This window comes from Manis pentadactyla, chromosome 10 (assembly GCF_030020395.1).
Source record: "Manis pentadactyla isolate mManPen7 chromosome 10, mManPen7.hap1, whole genome shotgun sequence".
NCBI classification, from domain to species: Eukaryota; Metazoa; Chordata; class Mammalia; order Pholidota; family Manidae; genus Manis; species Manis pentadactyla.
In genome coordinates, this window is record NC_080028.1 from 2,734,259 (window position 1) to 2,753,791 (window position 19,533).

Below are 19,533 nucleotides of genomic sequence, written 5' to 3' on the forward strand. Positions count from 1 at the left end.
ACTGAATCCTCGATGTTTTCAACACCCCTAGTAAGACCACAGAGATCAGCCCCTCCACTGAGGTTGCAAGAGAAATTGGAGTTCGGGTTGAGGGCAAAGAGAGATGAACATAGTCACCTAGGACTTGCAAAGCCTCCTGACCCCCCAGTCGCCTTAGATTTGAAGCCAGAGGTGAACTAGAACTAATGAGAGATGAAGCCAGCTCCAGTTCAGTAGAAAATGTGACCAATAATCAAGAAAAAAAAAGTTAATAGAGATAGGTCCACAAATGACCCAGATGTTGGAACTGATACTCAACCACCTTAAATTTTTATAATAAATTTGAACTAATTTAGAGGAAAATATGATCAGAATGACTGAGCAAAGATTATCAACTGTTTAAAGCAACAATATTATCATGCTACAGGGTTTATAACGTGTAGAAAGAAAATATAATACAATACTAACACAAAGGTTATAAGGAGTTAAAGGGAATTACACTGTCGTATTGTTCTTATATTTTGCTTGAAGTGGGATAATACCAGTGCAAGGTAGATGTGATCACTTACGGATTCATGTTGTAATACCTAGAGCAACCACTCTAAAGAAAAGAGGTACTAGAAGGCCAAGAGAAGACATACAATGGAATACTTACAAATACTTTGTTAATCCAAGAGAAACCATAAAGAATCTGAGGACAGATGGCACAAATAGAAAAAGAATAGCAGAAGTTAGATTTAAACTCCACTCCATCAGTAATTTATAAAATGGAATGGAATAAATACTCCAATTAGCATGCAGAATTGTCAGTTTGTTTAAAATTAAGACAGAATAAAAGCATAAACCAATAGCTCTTAAAATTATAGATGTAAGAATTTTGAACAAAGTATTAGCAACTCAAAACCAGTGTGTGTGTTTGTGTGTTATAAACAAATGGGACTTAGCCAAGACGCAAGGTTGATCTAACTTTTAAAACTCAATATATGTCAGCAAATTAGCAATATAAAGAAGAAAAATTATCTTAATAAATGCTGAGATAACACTGACAAAACTCAACACTCCTTCATGACTGAAAAGAAAGCTCTCAGCAAAATGGAATAGAAGAAAGTTCCTCAATCTAATAAAGAGTATCCACCAAAACAATCCTAAGCTAACATCATAATGATGAAATACTGAAACTTTCGCCTTAAGATTAGAAACAAGGCAGAATGTCCCCTGACACTTCTTAACATTGCTTGGGGCGGGGGGCTCCTAGTGCGCAGGAAGGTCAAAAACAAGAAACAAGGGCAGAGAGACTGAAGAGGCAGAAGAAAAGCTGTCCTTATGGGCAGACATGACTGTGTGGAACACATATGGAAATCCTAAGGAATCTATGATAGAAATTGTTAAATTAGCAAGCAAATTTAGCAAAATTGCAAAAGACAATGTCAATATGCAAAAATTAATGTTATTTCTATATATTAACAATGAACAATTGGAAAAGGAATATTTTAAACATCATTTATAACAGGATCCAAACATATCAAATGCCCAAGAAGCCATCTAACAAGAGATATGCAGGACCTCTACATAAACTAGAGAACATGTTAGGAAAATTAATTTTTTCAAACGCATGAATAGGTATGTCACATCTATAGATTAGAAAATGCAATATTGTTAAGATGTCAACTTTCCCTAGACTGGTCTATGGAGTCCATTCAATCCCAATAAAATCCCAGCAGGCCTTTTATAGAAACTGAAAAGCTGACTTTAAAATTAATTTAAAAAGGGAAAGGGCCTAGAATATGCAAGAAAACCTTAGAAAAAAGAGAATAAAGTTGGAGCACTCTCCTGGTTTCAAGATTTATCATAAAGCTACAATAATTAACACTGGGTAATATTCATGCAAAGATGAATAGGTCAATGAGCTAGAATAGAGCCCAGAAATAGACCCACACATGCACAGCCACCTGAGGCACCACGGCGGTTCAGGAGGCGGAGGAAAGGCTTCTCAGCAAATGGTAGTGGGCCAACCAGCCAACCATGTGGGGGACAGGTGCACTTGGACCCCTCTCACAGCGTACACGAATACGGATTCAAGAGCCATCACCGGCCGAAAGGTGAAAGGGAGAACAATGATCTTCTAGAAGAAAACATGGGAAAATATCTTCACAATTATTTTTTAGAAAGAGCAAAAAGAAGTAATCATAAAGGAAAATATAAACTTAACTTCATCAAAATTTACAACTTCCACTCATCAGAGACACCATTTAATGAAAAGCAATCCACTGATTAGGAAAAATATACATAATGAACATAAATGACAAAGGACTCATAATATATAAAGAACTGCCATAAACCAATAATAAAATGACTACCCAATTCAAAATGGGTAAAAGACTTGAATAGGCAATTCACAAAAACAGATATACTCGGGGCCAATAAGGACTTGCAGAGTACAGGATGAGCTCATCAGTCATAGGGACGTGAACATTGCAACCACAATGAGATGCCGTTCCATACTCTCTGGAAGGGTTAAAAACAGGAAGATTGACAGTGACGAGCGTTGTGAGGATGTGGAGCCATGGAACTCTCATACGCTGCTGGTGGGAAGGACAATGTCTAAACTGTTTTTGGAAAACTGCTTGGCAGTATACACTGAAATTTAGCATACATTCACCATTCGACCCAGCAATGCCACTCCTGGGAACATACCTAAGAGGAGGCATCTGGCCAACAAAAACAAAAAATCATGATCGTAGAGAGAAACTGGCAACCACCCAAATGCCCAGCATGAGGAATGGGTAAGCGAACTGCCCCGTACCCACACAGGGCACAGTAAAAGGAACAGGCCTCAGGCACATGCGACCACATGCATGCACTGCACAGGCATTGTGTTGAGTGAAAGAACACAGACACGAGAATGCACATGGCGGGATCCTAACTATCTGCTGTCAGGGCCTGGGAAAGCATGCTCCAGTGACAGCGTTGATCAGCTGCTGCCTTGATTGGGTAGGGGAGTGACCAGGGAGGGACCTGTCAGATCTGGTGGCCCAACCAACACACAGCCAGAGGCAGAGGTCTCACCAGCGTGGTATCCAGGAGTTTCTCAAGAGCTGCTCTGGGGAGCTCCTGAAGCAGTAGTTAGGGGACAGTCACTGGGAGATGGTCGTTAGGGGACAGGCCCAGACCCATGACCCCACTTGGTATTCCATGACCACGTTTCCTGAGAGACACTAGTCATACCCCACCACCTTGGCCATCTTGGTCAGAATATGCTCTGGGTCCAGACTGGGCAGAGGCTGCATGCCCCTCGAAGACCATCTGCCCTCCTGCCCAGCAATGTCCCCTTGATTCTGGGGCACTCCTGGGCCTGACTGTGATCAAGTATTTTCTTTAGAGAAAATGGACTTAAATTTAATTGCTGCTTGAAAGAGAAGGGGTGGGGTGGTACAGCTGGGGAGGAGGGTCTGGAACAAGAGGGAGAAGAGAGGGGGCCTGATCAATTGTTTCAATTTAAAGAGCCTGCAGTAAAATGGTTGGAAGACAGAGTTATGTGCCTCCCAAAAATGTGGCAATAAATAAGGGAAATCACCCAGAACAAATAGCACCAGCTGTTCAGATGAGCAGAGGAGCCAGGAAATGTGAAGGATGGATAGGCCAGGGAGCGGTGGGGGGGCAGAGACCCTCACATTGGCACAGGGTAGGGGGGGAGAGCAGAGGCCCTGGGACAGTCCAGTGAGGGGTGGGGGAGAGCACAGAGCCTCACACGGGTCAGCAGGGTGGGGCAGAGCAGAGGCCCTCATGCAGGTGCCTGGCCCTGGGGAGAAGCCAGGGTGTTCAGATGCCATGAAGAGGGGAGCGGAGGGGCCCCCAGCCCCTCGGCCTGGGGTAGTGGGGGGTGGAGGGTTGACGGAGCTGAGAGAAATTTCCTTGGGGGAATTCCCCAGCCAGAGCCTAGCAGTACACTCATCGCTGAGCCATTGTTTATTCATTCAACTAACACCCGGTGACTTCCTACGACTGTGGGACATCTTGATGACAGCTCCCTGTACCCAGGAGGATCCCAGGCTCGCGGCGGGTGACTGGGCTACCCAAGGTCACGCAGGTCCGACCCCAAAGGCAGCGCTCTTTCCACCCTGTGACCTGCCTGCATGCCATCCCCGGTTTCAACTTGGTCCCTGAGATCTTGGCAGAGGCCAGGTCAGGCTGAGCAGGCCTTTAGGCCTCAGTGGGCTGGGTTTGCAGAACCCCCGCTCCCCTCCCTGGTTCCTGGAGCGGCGCACAAGAGGATGGCCTTCCACACAGAAACATGAGGGGTGGCGCAGAAGTGTCCCCACCCACCATTACCGCCGAGGGCGTTGGGTGTGGCAGCGTCTCTCACTGTCCTTGCGCCCGTGGATGAGTTCTCACGGATCCTCAGTTCCCCATCTGTGAAACAGGGACCATAGAATCCCAAAGCTGAAAGGGGCCACAGACGTTACCAAGCCCAAACCCTTCGACCACGATCACTGGGCTCTACTTGTGCACCTGTAAAGGTGGGAGCCCCTGCACCCCTGCACCACTCACCCAGCTCTGCAGGGAAGGAGGGTTTCCTTTATGTTGAGCCAAAAGGCCCCCCCCTTCCCCTAGAACAGCATGGATGGCGCATGGTCTGGAGCAGCTCTCTCCCGGCCCTCCCCCTCTCAGGGCCTCTCCCTCCCACCTTCCCGACTCCTGGACACCCGGCCCGAGCACACGTCAAGAGCACACCTTCTCTGCAGAATCAGTCACCTAGAATAAGCCAGTTCTCATCCTTTCTTGAGGGCTGACAGTCCTTTCCCAAATGTTTTCTGCATTCTGCATGAACTTCTGGGTAACGAGACTGCTGTCTGGTGTCCAGCCCTTGCTCTCCCCCTAGCGTGCTGTGTGACCTGGGCAAGACACCTTAGCCTCTCCACGCCCTGGGTTCCCACAGGTAAAGTGGGAATGATGATATCTCTCCATAGGGCTTTTGTGAGGCTTAAGTGAGTACACTTAGGTAAAATGTTTAGAATAGGGACTAGCAAATAGTAGGTACAATATAAATGTTAGTCCTCACCACTACCACCATCACCATCATGACCACCACCATCACCATCATGACCACCACTACCACCACCATCATCACCAAAATCACCGCCGCCGCCGCCACCACCCCATCACTACGATCACCATCACCACTACCACCATCACCACCGACATAATCACCAAAATCACCACCACCACCATCCCCCCACCACAATCACCATCACCATCATCTCCATAACCAACGACAACAACAAAATCACCATCATCACCGTTCTCATCATCACCATCATGATTATTATTATTTTGTTGTTACTATTGTTTTCACCCATCAAATAAGGTTGCAATAGATGCTCTGAAAGGGGTCCTCCCACACTGAAATTGAGAATCTCTTCTGCTCTTGATCTCTGTCTCACACATTCTGCTGCCAAGTGACTGCTGGGTGGCAGGCTTATGGGAGGCCATTCGTCCCATTGGTGTAATTGACCTAGACAGCCTTAATGAACTTGATGCCTTCCCCTCCCGCCCTCAGCATAAAAGGGACGGCTCCCTCTCTGCTCATCCCTGACACAATGGCCTTCTCTGGGCAAAGTGTCACTCATAGGAGAGTGGTGACACACATCTCACTGATAGTATTCATTTAGGGCAGCCCAGCTCCACCTTCATGCCTATAAAACTCAAAGTAATTACCGGTCTGTTCCATGGCCACCCTGTTCAGATAGGAAGGGAAACATCTGATGTCTCCATAGCAACCACCTGACCCACATGTTCACAGGCTCTTCCAGGTGTGTCTTCCCTTCGTGCTAAGCATGTGGGACTCTCACTAGCACGCAGGCCCCCAGGCCCCACCACCACTCCCCTAAGCCACTGGACTCCGCCTCTCCACCTCTGGATTGCCTCCTTCACATTGCCACTGTCCTAGCAACTGTCACCAGGCAAATGTCATCAGGCCACTCTGCGTTTAGAGACCTAAGAGCTCCCCCGTCCCCAAGTGAAAGCCCAAACTATTCCGTCTGAAACTCGGTGATCCCCAGCCCCAACCCCCTCAGCCTTGTCTTCTCCTGGCCCATTGGGGTCCTTCCACACTCCATGCTGACAGCGTGTATGCGGTCTGTCCACTCAGATTGGGGGGCCCTCTTCCCCACCAACTTTGCTTACAAACCAGCACTCAGTCATGTCCTAAAAGTCAGATTACACAATTCTTCTGGGAAGCCCTCCTGACTCCCCAGCAGACACGCCCTCCTTTGGATCCCCACTACACTGGCTACTTCTTGCTAGTATGTCAGGCTACAGACTGGTCTGCACCGAGTACATTCTGAAAGATTCAAGGGTAAGAACTACAGCAAAACAACCTCTGAATCCTGGGGCCTGGCACAAAGGGATGCCCAGGAGGGGTTTGCTGGATGGATGGATGGGTGGATGGATGGATGGGAGGGTGGGTGGATGGATGGATGGATGGATGGGTGGGTGGATGGATGGATGGAGGGGTGGGTGGGTGGGTGGATGGATGAATGGATGGATGGATGAATGGATGGATGGATGGGAGGGTGGGTGGATGGGAGGGTGGGTGGGTGGGTGGGTGGATGGATGGATGGATGGATGGAGGGGTGGGTGGATGGGAGGGTGGGTGGGTGGTTGGGTGGTTGGATGGATGGATGGATAGATGGATGGATGGATGGAGGGGTTGGTGGATGGGAGGGTGGGTGGGTGGGTGGATGGATGGATGGATGGGTGGATGGATGAGTGGATGTGTGGATATGTGGATGGGTGGGTGGCTGGCTGGCTGTGGATGGGTGGATGAGTAGTGAATGGGTGGATGGGTGAATGTGTAAGTGAATATTTTTTAAGCCAATTTGATAATGTTTCTCTTCTTTAATAAAGACACTGAGTTTATCTATTTATGATGACCCAAATGAATATATTTAATCTACTATATGTTTGTTTTATGCTTTTTGGGTTTTGTACTTATCTCTTGTGTTCTTTCTTTTCTTAAAAAAAAGTTTGTGTGTATTAATATGGTTATTTGGGGCTTTCATTCTTAACCAGTGATTTTGAAAGTATCAATCCTGTTCTGACGTCTATAGGAAGTTGTCTTTATGTTGGTAGAGGCGTTCTTCAGTCTCTAAGTCCCTAAGTCAAAGACAAGAATGAATCTCTTTCTTTTGACTCCTTCCTTCTAAGAAAAAGTACTGTAAACACTGTCTCAGGGCCCTCCTGTGCCAGGGCCAATGGGAACGCCAGGGGCCAGGGAGCATCAGGGAAGACTAGATGTCAGGGGTCACCTGGGAAGAGAGAATGCCGGGCTTCTGCAGGCCAGCCCTTGGGCTGCACTTCCTCGGCCGCCTCTGCGCGTGCCCGCCCCATGCAGCCTCTTGGGGCAGCTGTGAGCAGCCCCCAGGGGGTCCACTGACAGCAGAGCTGTCATCGTGTCCTGGGAGAGGCTGACATCCAGCAGGTGTCCCCAAGTTCTGGGTCGCTGAACTTCACCATAGCAACAACAAATCTTGAATAGAAATGCACACTGAGTAATTGGAGGCTATTTTTCTCACTGCTAAAGCAAGAAAACTCCCATGTCGGCTGTCATTTATATGCAGGGCCCTCAGATCCTGCAAAGGAAGAGAAAACCATTCCGAGGGGAACAGCGCTGTGCTGGGGGCTGGCCCTCCAGTGCGGGGGGCTGGCTCCTTCACGCACAGCCTCCTGCTTCACCCCCAGCAGCCTGCTGAGGTGGGGATGGCAAGCAGCAGCTCATAGGCGAGACACAAAAGAAACAGAACTCACCCCAACCCAACAGCCGGGTACCAGCGGGCTGGGATTCCCACCCCGAGTGTGGACCCCCAGCTCATGTTCTTTTGGACCCCCCAGGGCTTGGCCCTCGGTGTCCCGTCACACCCTCTGCCACTTGCCATAAGGCTGCACCTTGGGATCACTGGCCCTCAGTTCTGATCTGCCCCAGCAGGCCCCAGGGTCCCAGCCCTGAGCCGAACAGGGTCCCTCGCCAGGCACGCTCCCCCCTGCCTGCCTGTTTCCTTGGCCTGGAATGTTCCCCACTGTCCCCTGCCTCTGTGGATCCTACAAATCCTCCTAGGTGGGCATGTAGAGGTTCAGAACGTGGCCCCTATGGAGGCCCACCTGAGGTGGGGTCCCAGCTTTCCCCTTTTTTTCCCAGCGGGAGGTCAGAAGCAAATTCCTTAGCGCCCTGGAATCTGAACTCCTGAACTCTGCAGAGGGCACGGGACACCCCACTTCCAGGGCTGCGAGAGGGTGGAGGAGGCAAGACCTGCACAAGGCCGGCTAGTCTCACAGCCCAGAGGCCTCAAGGGCACCTTCTCCCTGCGGGCGCCTCCTCTCCCACTGGATTTCAGAGCTGGCCAAGGGGCAGACGTGGCCACTCATTTCTCTGAAGCCACTTGGAAAGCTGCAGTCAGGGGGAGCCGAGCTCTTCGGAGGAATGTGGGGGGAAGGCCCAAGGGCCAGGCCTGGGAAGCCTGCAGCCTGCGGGTGGGAGGGTGGAGGCGTGGGTCCCTGGCTGGGAGGGACGAAGCCCAGGGCTTCCGGTATTGCCCAAGCCAGGGCCACAGGGCTTCACACGGAGCTCAGTCCTCCGGCCTTGAGGAGGAGGCTGGGTGATGGAGAAGCTCCGGGGAAAACACTGGTTCTGAAAACGGACCCACCAGACACCTTAGCAGGGGTGGGGGTGTGGCGGGCACAGAAGGCAGACCACCAGGGCTCGAAACCTTCAAAGACGCCGAGACCAGTGGCCGGTGGCTGACCAGCCTCCTCCACGGTATCTCAGCCCGTCGTCCGGGCGGCGCTTGATTAGCCCAGTGAAAGTCCCTCCTCCTCCCGTTAGACGGTGAGTCCAACTGCAGAAGGACTTTCCTTCCTTGACTCAAATACGTTTCTCCTTATCGTCTTGTTTTGAAGTATTTTAATTTTTTGGAAATTTAAAAATGTTATCAAAATGTATTATGTCAGAACTTAATAATATTCTATTTTAAAATAAAACCTTAACTGAAGTATATTTTTCTTATTTTAACAATGGGTTGTCGGCTTAACAAGGAAGGTCAGGAGATTCACCTTCACAGCCGCATCTGTACCATCAGGGTCTGAAGCCACTGGAAACGATGGGCCGGCGGGATCCCCGAGGGAACCGGGTCCAGGGCAAACAAGAAACAGCCATGACGAGCGCCCCCTCGGCCTTGTTACTGCGGGTCCCTGTAGCATGCCTCATGCTACAGAACATTTCAAGGAACGCTGCAGCATCGTTTTGAGATCAATCACTCAGACATTAAAGAAAAAGATACGGAATGTTTTAAACATAGATGTGATGAGAGCCCTAAAAGCCAAAATTTGTTTGTTACAGTTTTTGAAAGTAGAAGTGAAAAAGCACACAGTGCACCTCACCAAGTCACCCGACCGCACCGGCCGGAGAAGCCACACAACAGCTGGGGCACCCGTGGACCACAGCAGGGCCGAACAACCGCTGGTGAGGCACCACAGGACCACAGCATGGCCACCTCCCAGAGGTGCGCCAAGTCATGTAAATACTCAGCTGCAAACAGGAAGACCGGGTCACCAGCTCATCAGAACCATGCCCACAGGGGAACCTACAGAGAGGGCAGCATCTTACCACCTAAGAAGGTCTTACATGTCTTCTTGACAGCGATCACGAGTGGTCTGGAAATACTCAGACGATAGAGCAGCTCTGTGAATCCCACTGTTTATTCTGGACCGACTGTGCTGCCGTTTGCACTGACGGTGCAGAGGCCATGGCAGGCTGAGCTGGCACAGTCCTAAGTGCAGGTGAGGCAGAGACCAAACCATACCAGCAGTTGGTATTATTTACCACCCTGTGCTTGCAAGGGGAAACAATAATGTCCTTGATAAGCAGCAAGAATTATTACTTTTATTATGTTCTGACACTTGAATACCCACCTTTTTAACATTGTATGTGCCATGGTCTCAATGTGTTCCCCAGTATTCGTATGTTGAAATCCTAACCCCAAACAGTGGTGGTACTAAGAGGTGGGGCTTAGGGGGAGTGACTGGGTCATGAGGGTGGAGCCCCATGAACGGAGCCCCATAAAAGAGACCCCACAGAGCTCCCTCGCCCCTTCCACCGCGTGAGGGCACAGCGAGATGCGGGCTAGGGGCCGGGAGGAGAGCCCCCACCGGAGAACAGGACCCGGCTGCCGCCTGACCTCGGACCTCCAGCCAGCGGGACTGGGAGAGGTAAATGTCTGCGGTTCATACGCTGCCCAGTCCGGGCTGTTTTGCTGGGCAGCAGGGCAAACGGGACGCTGGATGCCAGCAGGGCTCTCAGCTCTCCTGCTGCAAGCGCCATCGTTGTCTCCTGGAAATGCTCTTGTGCAGATGAGCTGAACTAGCTCCTTCCTCGTGGAAAGCAATTTGTTCTTAAAAGAACAACCGACAAAATAACGGTTCTCCAAATGCAGGTGTTTGGCAGATATTTTCTTGGTACAAAATGAACGAGGTGAGCCTGTCATTCTGGGGAAACAATGGACAGTAGTTGATGATGATAAAATTTGACTTTTGTGTGAAAATTAGAATTTTGGAAAACTTGTGAGCATACTCGTGAATTGACAGCTTCTCAATATTTAAAGATTTTTTTCTGATGAGATCAGTGATTTTAACATATTATTTTCATTGAGGTTAAAAAAACAACAAAATTTACCATCTTAATCAATTTTAAGTGTACAGTTCAATGGCAGGACGCACAGTCACATTCTTGTGAAACCAATCTCCAGAATTTTTGCACCTTGCAAATCCTAAACTTTTACACCCACTAAATAACAAGTCCCCCTTTCCAGGCCCCCTCAGCAATGGGAACCACCATTTTATTTTCTGCTTCTATAAATTTGACTACTTTAAATACTTCATATTAGTGGAGTCATACAGAACCAGTCTTTTTGTGACTAGCTTATTTCACTTAACATGGTGTCTTCAAGATTCACCCATGTTGAAGTATGTAACGGGATTTCCTATCTTTTTAAGGCTGAAAGTAGCTCCATTATATGTATATACCACATTTTGTTTCTCCATTCACCAACAATAGAAATCTAAATTGTTTCCACTTCTTGGCTATTGTGAACAGTAATGCCACAAACATAGGTATGTAAAGATCCCTCTGAGTCCCTGCTTTCAATTATTTTGGCTATATACCTAGATGTGAGATGGCTGGATGATATGATAGCTTTAATTTAATTTTTTGAGCAATCTCCATACTGTTTTCCATAGTGACTGCACCATTTTACATTCCCACACAGCACACAAGGGTCTTAATTCCTCTATATCATCGTCTCAATGCGGTTTTGTTCTGCGTTTCTCTGATGATGATTAATGGTATTGGGCATCTTTCATACATCTGCTGGCATTTATATACCATCTTTTGAGAAATGTTTGCCCATTTTTTAATTGGGTTATTTGATTTTTTGTTATTGCTGAGTTGTATGAATTGTTTATATATCCCGGATATTAACCCTTTGTCAGATACATGATTTACAAATATTTTCTCTCATCCCATAGGTTGTTTTTTCACTCTGTTGATTGTGTCCTTTGAGGCACAAAAGTTTTTAAGTTTGTCCCATTTATCCATTTTTGCTTTTGTTACCTATGGTTCTGATGTCATAACCAAGAAATCATAGCCAAATCCAATGTCATGAAGCTTTTCCCCTATGTTTTCTTCTAGGAGTTCTACAGTTTTAGGTCTTATGCTTCTATCTTTAATCCTTTTTTTAGCCAATTTTTATATATGGTGTAAAACTTCATTCTTTCACAGGTGGATATCCAGTTTTCCCAATACAATTTGCTGAAGAGACTTTCTTTTCCCCATTGAGTGATCTTGGCACCCTTTGAAAATGACTTCACCGTTTTTCCCAGGGTTTACTTCTGGGCTCTCTATTCTATTACATCGGTCCATTTGTCTTTATGCCAGTACTACACTGTTTTGATTACTGTAGCTTTGTAATATGTTTTGAAATCAGGAAGTGTGAGCCCTCCAACTTTGTTCTTCTTTTTCAAAATTATTTTTGGCTATTTGGGGGTCCCTTTAGATTCCATATGAAGTTTAGATGAATTTTCATATTTCTACCAAAAAAATGCCATTGGGATTTTGATAGGGATTGTGTTGAATCTGTAGTTTGCTGTATTGACATCTCAACAATATTGTGTTCCAGTCTGTGAACATGGAATGTCTCCCCATTTTTGGTGTCTTCTTTAATTTTCTCCAGCAATGTCTTGTAGTTTTCAGCGCAAAAGTTTTTCACCTCCTTGGTTAGATTTAACAAATGTGATTTTTTAACAATGTATAATATAAAGTGTTGACATTTGGAGTATGTGCATAACTCAGGGTCATTTCCCAAATGCCCAATGCATGATGTTACAAAATCATAAAGGGACAAATAACCCAATCAAAATGCAAAACAGACACATAGATTTTAACCTAGCAGAATACAGAAAGGTCATTGAGATGGTTCAAATTTCTCAAGGTAACTAACCCTTCAAAATCCACCACTTGCCAAAGAAGATACCCACTATTTCTGAAGAAACTATTAAAATACTCCTCCCTTTTCCAGTTACATACCTATGTTAAGCCAGGTTTTCTTCAATATTCAAAACAAACAACATATTACAACAGATTGAATGCAGAAGCATATGTGAGAATCTACTTGTCTTCTTAAACACTGTAGATTTGCAAAAATGTAAAACAATGCCGTTCTTACTAAATTTTTTTTGTTTTAGAAATATAGTGATATGTCATTGAATATGTTATTTATGTTAACAAGTAATGGGTTTACCATTGTGATTTTAAATGAGATAATTTATATTGTCAAAATGTTTCACCCTTGTTTCTAATATGATAAGTATTGACAGATATCACCCACATAGTCAAAAGACCTTTTGGGTCCCTGATGGTTTTTAAGAGTGTAAGGGGACCCCAAAATTTGAGAAATGCTGTTCTAAAGAATTTGGAGATGATTGTGAATAATCTGTAAATGTACAGTGAAAAATCTTAACCACTACTGAATTATGCACTTTAAAATAGTTAATGGTTAGCTTTATGTTATATGTATTTTACCTCAATAAAAAGGAAATGGAACCACTCGGGCAAACCATACACATTCTAAACTTTCAAGAGTAATAGGGACACAAAACAATAGAACACAGGCTGTATGGTAAACGATATGTAAGGTCTGAACAGAGGCATAACTGAAAAATCATCACAGAATTAAAATTTAACAATCTTATCTATATGTCTACATATGGACACTCACATCAGCTAAACTTACATAATACAAGAAAATGGCTAAAATACACTGGTTAGATACTCCCTGTGTGGTCACTCACGGAGGAATTGCCCATTCCAGGCCGCGACCAGGGGCTGCCAGGTACACTTTGCTAATAGCTGATGGCCTGGCTTCAATAGGATGCTTTTCTTAAAAAAAAAAAAAACCCGATTTTTAAGTTACATCACAAAACAAAACCCATATTTATGCTACATACAAGAAACATACTTTAAATAAAATGAACCAGAAAGGCTGGGGGTAAAAATTTAAATGAATTAAAAACAAAGCAGGAGCCTCAATCTTAAAATCTTAATACCAGATAAGATTAATTCAGGTCAAAAATCATTAAAGAGAGAAAAACAGAGCCCACTAAAATGATAAATTATGCCATTCAAACAAAGACCTAGTATCTATGAACACCTGAAAATGCATCAACATTCAAAACGCAAAATCTTTAGGAAATTCAGCTCTCCACAAAATGAAACATTTTCCTAGGAAAATGTAACATATGAAAATTCTAGAATATCTCCGTGAAGAATAACAATGTAAGGAAATATTAAAACTTAATATAAAAACCTCTAAATTGTTCCAGGCTCAGATGGTTTAAATAATCGGTTCTTCCAGGGCCAGTAAAGAGCTCCAGACCATTCAAAAAAAGTGCCCCCACTTGTGTTGTAAGAACACTGAGCCTTGCATCAACCCTAACAGCACAACAGTAAAGGAACCTGCAGGCCAATCTCGCTAATCACTTGACATGCAAAGTCCCGTCCTCAGTGAAGAACGGGCAAGACTCCCAGAGTGGCAGGGCCTGGGCCTTGTCCCAGGACACACGGCCTGCCTATGTCCCCGCGGCCCCCCTGTGTCCCCGCCACCCTCCACTTGCACGGACGCCAATCATCGGGCCGGAGCCCTAATCACCTTGTCTTGACCTGACTGCGTCTGCAAGGACCCTGTTTCCACAGAAGGTCACATTCACAGGAACAGGGTTGCAGCTTGGCCACAGTGTTTTGGGGGACACAATCCAATGCACAGTCCTGGAGAAAGAGCTCCGGGGGTCTGAGAGTGGGAGCCACTGGGAAGGGGCTGTGCACACCCCTGTGTACATAGGTGTGCATGTGCACCTGTGCATACATAGCAGTGGGGAGGGGGGCAGGTCAGATGAGACTCGCGCTCAGACGGCTGTGACACAAGGGGATGGCAGGACTGGCCTTGGTTGTCAGAGCATGAGGGCTGTGAAGGAGGGGCTGGGGGTGAGCGGCAGGCGTGCTCCTGAGGAAGGAGCCCGTGGGCGGGTGTGGAGGGTGGGTAGCAGACTGTGGGGGGTGCTGGGTGTCTGACATGTGGAAGTGACAGTTAGGCTTTCCCTGGGGGCCCAGGTTTGGGCAGGTGGGAAGGTGGAGGGGGCCGTGACACTTTGGGGCGCCGTGGGTGTGGGAAACCTTTGCTATTTCCATGTGGAGAGGTCAGCGGGGCAGGTGCACACACGGAACAGAGGCTCAGATGGGCAGCAACAGGAGGAAGCCCAGGGCCCAGGCACCCGGACGGCATCGGCACCACGGGCACCCGTGGGACCCGTGTGGAGAGGGTGCCTAGGCAGGAGGGTGCAGACCGACTGGCACACGGGCGGGGGACGGAGGGGGTCTGGCGGGGAGGCCCCAGGGCAGGCCAGGGAAGGAGAGGGTCTCCAGCCCGCGGGGAGCCCTCATCTGGCAGACGTCCCGAGTAAGGGGCCTGGGGACGTGCAGGGGCTCTGGAGACCCAGTCACCGCAGCAGCAGCCCCCGCGCAGGGGCCCGGGACCCAGGACAGCCGCGCGCCCACGGTGAGGCGGGAGCGCAGAGGCTCCAGAGGGAGGACAAACCTGAGCCCCTGAGGAGGGGACACGGGGCGGGGCCCCCACTGTCAGGAGGAAACCTAGGCAGCCGAGCTGAGCCCCTGTTGACACGGCCAAACAGTCCACCCACCGGCCTCCTCTCCAGTCAGGGTACTGCCAGAACAGGACCTGTCAGGGTGCGCGCCAGCCACCCCGGGGGCCCCAAGGAGGCCTTGGGCCTGTCCCGCCCCACAGGCACCCCCAGGGCCGCCCCTGCTAAGCCTACAGTCCCTTCGAAACGGAGGGAGACAGTCCGCACTCTTCCCAGTGGTGCCCAGAGGCCTTCCTAGTAACAATAGAGCGAACCAGGGGGCCGCTTCCCCACCACTGTTCTGCCGTTTTCTTAACTTTCAATGGATGCTTCAAAACATAAAATAGACCTGATCAGCCTAACAGCTGGGAAGGAGGTAATAAAAGCTTCGGGTTTTACCAAAGGAGACAAAGATAGACACTCAGAAACCCGGGAGAAGTAACTCCGCAAGAAGAGCATAGAACGACCTGCAACTGATGACAGCTTAGCAACGTGGCTAGCTTCTAAATGAATATTTTTAAATCTCTAGTTTTCCTAGAGAGTAGCAAGGACCAGTTAGTGCCTATGACGGGAAAAAAAATTCCACTCAAGAAAACAACTGATTGTTTTTTTAAGTAACACCTAGAAACAACCCCAATGAAAAGTATTCAGTACTTGTGTGCAGAGAAAACTATTAGCTCTACTGAAACAAACTGAAGCATACGGAAGGACGCACTGTGTCGGTGGGGAGTCGGAACGCTGGAAATATGTCAGCTCTCCCAAGATACTGCAAATACAGTGAGACCCCCGAGATATTTCGGGGTCCATTCCAGACCACCACCGTAAAGCAAATATCACAATAAAGCAAGTCGAATGAATTTTTTGGTTTCCTCACGCACACAGAAGTCATGTTTACACTGCACTGTGGTCTTGAGTGTACAATAACATCATGTCTAAAAAAAATATGTACATAACCGTAATTAAAAATACTTTATTGCTAAATTATGCTAACCATCATCTGAGCTTTGAGTGAGCTGTAATCACTGTTATGTAATCATCATAACAAATATAATAATAATTTAAAAGTTTGAAATATTGCTAGAATCACCAAAATGTGACCCAGAGATGCAATGTGAGCAAACGCTGCTAGGAAAATGGTGCCAACCAAGTTGCTCAATGCAGGGCTGCCATAGACCAGTGTGTAAAAAATACAGTATCTGTGAAGCACTGTATAAAGGAATATTTGGCCCAATCCCAATCAAAGTCCTGATTAAAAACAACAACAAAACTCAGCAACGTTGTTCTGCAATGTACCTGAAATATGAGCAGGACGTCACTGTAAAGGAACTGGAAAAGTAGGAAATGAGGAATGGCTTTGCACACCAGCTACTGAAACAGATATTTGCAGCACCAGAAGTCAAGACATGGCACTACTGACACAAAAACAGAGGACGGGTCAATGAACCAAGACATGCAGACATGAAGCAGCCCTCGCCATAATCTAACTATATTGATAAACTACCAAAAATGATTCCAGGAGGTCATGAAAATATTCTAAAACAGATTTATGGCGATGGCACACAGTTTGGTAAAATAACTCATTGACTTGTACCATTGAAAGGGTGAATTATATGAAATGCAAACTATGTCTCAATAAAGGATTTCTTTTTTTTAATGAAGGGGAAAAAGAGTGTTCCAGGAGACTTCCAGACCAAGGTGGGGAAAGAACTCGTAGGCTCGGCTCTTTTTCCTCCCCGAATCCCATATAAATATAGATTTTAAAACATAGCCAAGAGAGCAGGACGGGGACAGGAGAAGATGGGTCAGTGAATCACAGACTCTGAGAACATTCCGAAAAGGCTGGAAGAGAAGGCGGCTGGGGACACAGGACAGAAGGGCCCTGGACCCAGCTCGTCCCTTCACTGCGGCCGGGGTGGCATCTAGTCCATGCCGCACAGGGCAGACAAAAGCAATTACCCCAGCAGAGCTGGGGACATGCCCCTTCGGGCGAGGACCGAGATTGGCAATCTGCAGCCCATGGGCCAAACCCCACAGCCAGGTTTGGTGGGGTGTGTTAGACGTGGCCACACCCGCCGTCCACACACTGTCTGGGGGCTTCCTGGCTGAAAGGCCTGAGCTGATCGCTGCGGCAGAGGCTGTACGGCCCACAGAGCTGCAGGAATTTACAGAAAACGGTTTCGGCCCCTGGCTTAGAAACGGTACCAGGGCAGCAACTACCAGCTCCACTTCAGGCTCTTCACCAGACATGGGTGAAAACACAATTTTTTTATATTTATCTATAGGAAACGTGTTTCCTCGGGGGCAGTTAATCCTCCAAATCACATCTCCAAAGTGACCTGGTGGTCAGCTAATCCGTGATGAACAGGATTAAGGCAGGAAACAGGACAGAATTTCTAATTTCTAATTAGCATCCACAGAGACTCAACAGGATATGGAGTCCATGAAATAAGAACTGGCCACAGTTTTTAGAATGGGGGATTAGAGGACAAGAAGGAGGTCTTTGAAATTTAAAAACAGATTACTAAAATAACAAAACTCAGAAGACGCTGTGGGGTCACATGGCTGGGACCCAGCCTGGGGAATTCGGAGAAGGCATTAATGTCTGTTGCAGCTTAAAGGAAATCGTCAGAATTAGGTGAAGAGAGGAGAACTATAGATCCAGGAGAAGCAATATCATTCGAGTGGGGACCCAAGAGAGAGAGGGGGAAATATGCCATTAAAGAAATAAGGGAAGAAAATTTCCTCTGAAATGGAAAGAGACCTGAGCCTTCAGATCATGGACGTGAGGAATAATGGGGAAATGGGGCACCCTGCATATATCCATATATCCCAGTGGAGGTTATGCTCCAAGGATTAAGAAGACCTTTATCTTCCTGAGTTAAAAAAAAAAAAAGATAGCCTAATAAAAGAACAAAGATCCACTCCTGCTGGCCATTCTCAACTACAATACAAAAATGCTTGAAGCCAGAGTTTGTGCATCTACCAAGCTCCAAGGAAATAAAACTTCAAAACTAGAATTCTATATCCAGACAGATAACGTTTCATAGTGGGGGAAAAATTAATGTATTTTCCTATTTTCAAGGACTCAGAGGGTAAACGGTTCTTTCTGGGAAAAAATAATAATAATTGTAGTGCAATTCCGTAGAATGAAAGAAAAAAGAAATGGGTAGCACTGGGCAGAAGAACAATAGAGAACAAGTAGATCATTCAAATTTACAGTTATGTCCAAATAATTACTGAGAAAATGAGGTTTAATGCAGTTGTTAGAAAATGATTCCCCAAATAGACAGCACATAATGTTCCTAAAGTAATTGACATAATGTGGAAGAAAATTAATAACATTCTGGAACTAAACTTCTGAATGATTGCAATAAAACTGTGCCAAATGCCTTGTCATATTCAAGCAGTAATTTATGGATGCTGATTAATCCTTACCGTTGACAATAACACATTTTAATATTTTATTGATTAAGGCTCTTGGTTGCATGGAACACAAACCCAACTCAACCCAGCTTAAAAGTGATGAATATTTTCAGAGGACACTGGAATGTCCCTAGGACCCAAGGAGAAGAGGGTGGTTGGACTGGGGAACACATGGGGCTGGGAATTCAAATGTCAGACGTGGTCTGTGTGGCTCCATCCCTCCCACGTCCTCCCCTCCGTGCAGACTGGCTTCCTCGGCTTCTGAGACCAAGTAGCACAAATCACGGGCACTGTCAGCGCTCGCCTTCGGCTCCACCTTCCAAGTTGCCCAGAGTAACATTAACTCCTTTTCTCCATTCCAGCCCATCATCTCCTGGAGACTCCGACTGGCAGAGCTTGGGTAAAATGCCCAGCCCAGAATCAAATAGCTGGGGCCACAGAGCAAGATCACATTGTTCACATGGGAGATCCGATGCACCAGGAGGTAGAAGAGGGAAACCGAGTCCTAAAAAAACGAATGCTGGGCATAGGAGCCCTTTCGTGACCACTACAGTCCACCCCAGGGCTGCCCAGCACACCTGGGTTCTCTCACACCCACCGCATACCCCCTTCCCACTCTGTGAAAGCCCTGCCCACTAGGATGGTGGCCCCAGCTCAGGTCCAGGAATGTGGGGCATTCGGGTGTCTGGGCAGCGGCAGGAAGGGGCAGGCGCTGGGAGGGCCCCTGTGGCCAGCTCCTTGGGCCGGAGCAGGAAGGCACGCCGCAGTGCCCCTCGTCCAGCACGCCCACGTACCTCACTGAGCACAACAGACGCTCCCATGCCTCCCGGTCCAGCAGGAGGAGAGGCATCTAACTCATGCTTACCAGTAATTGCTCGGGTTTAAATTAGTGCC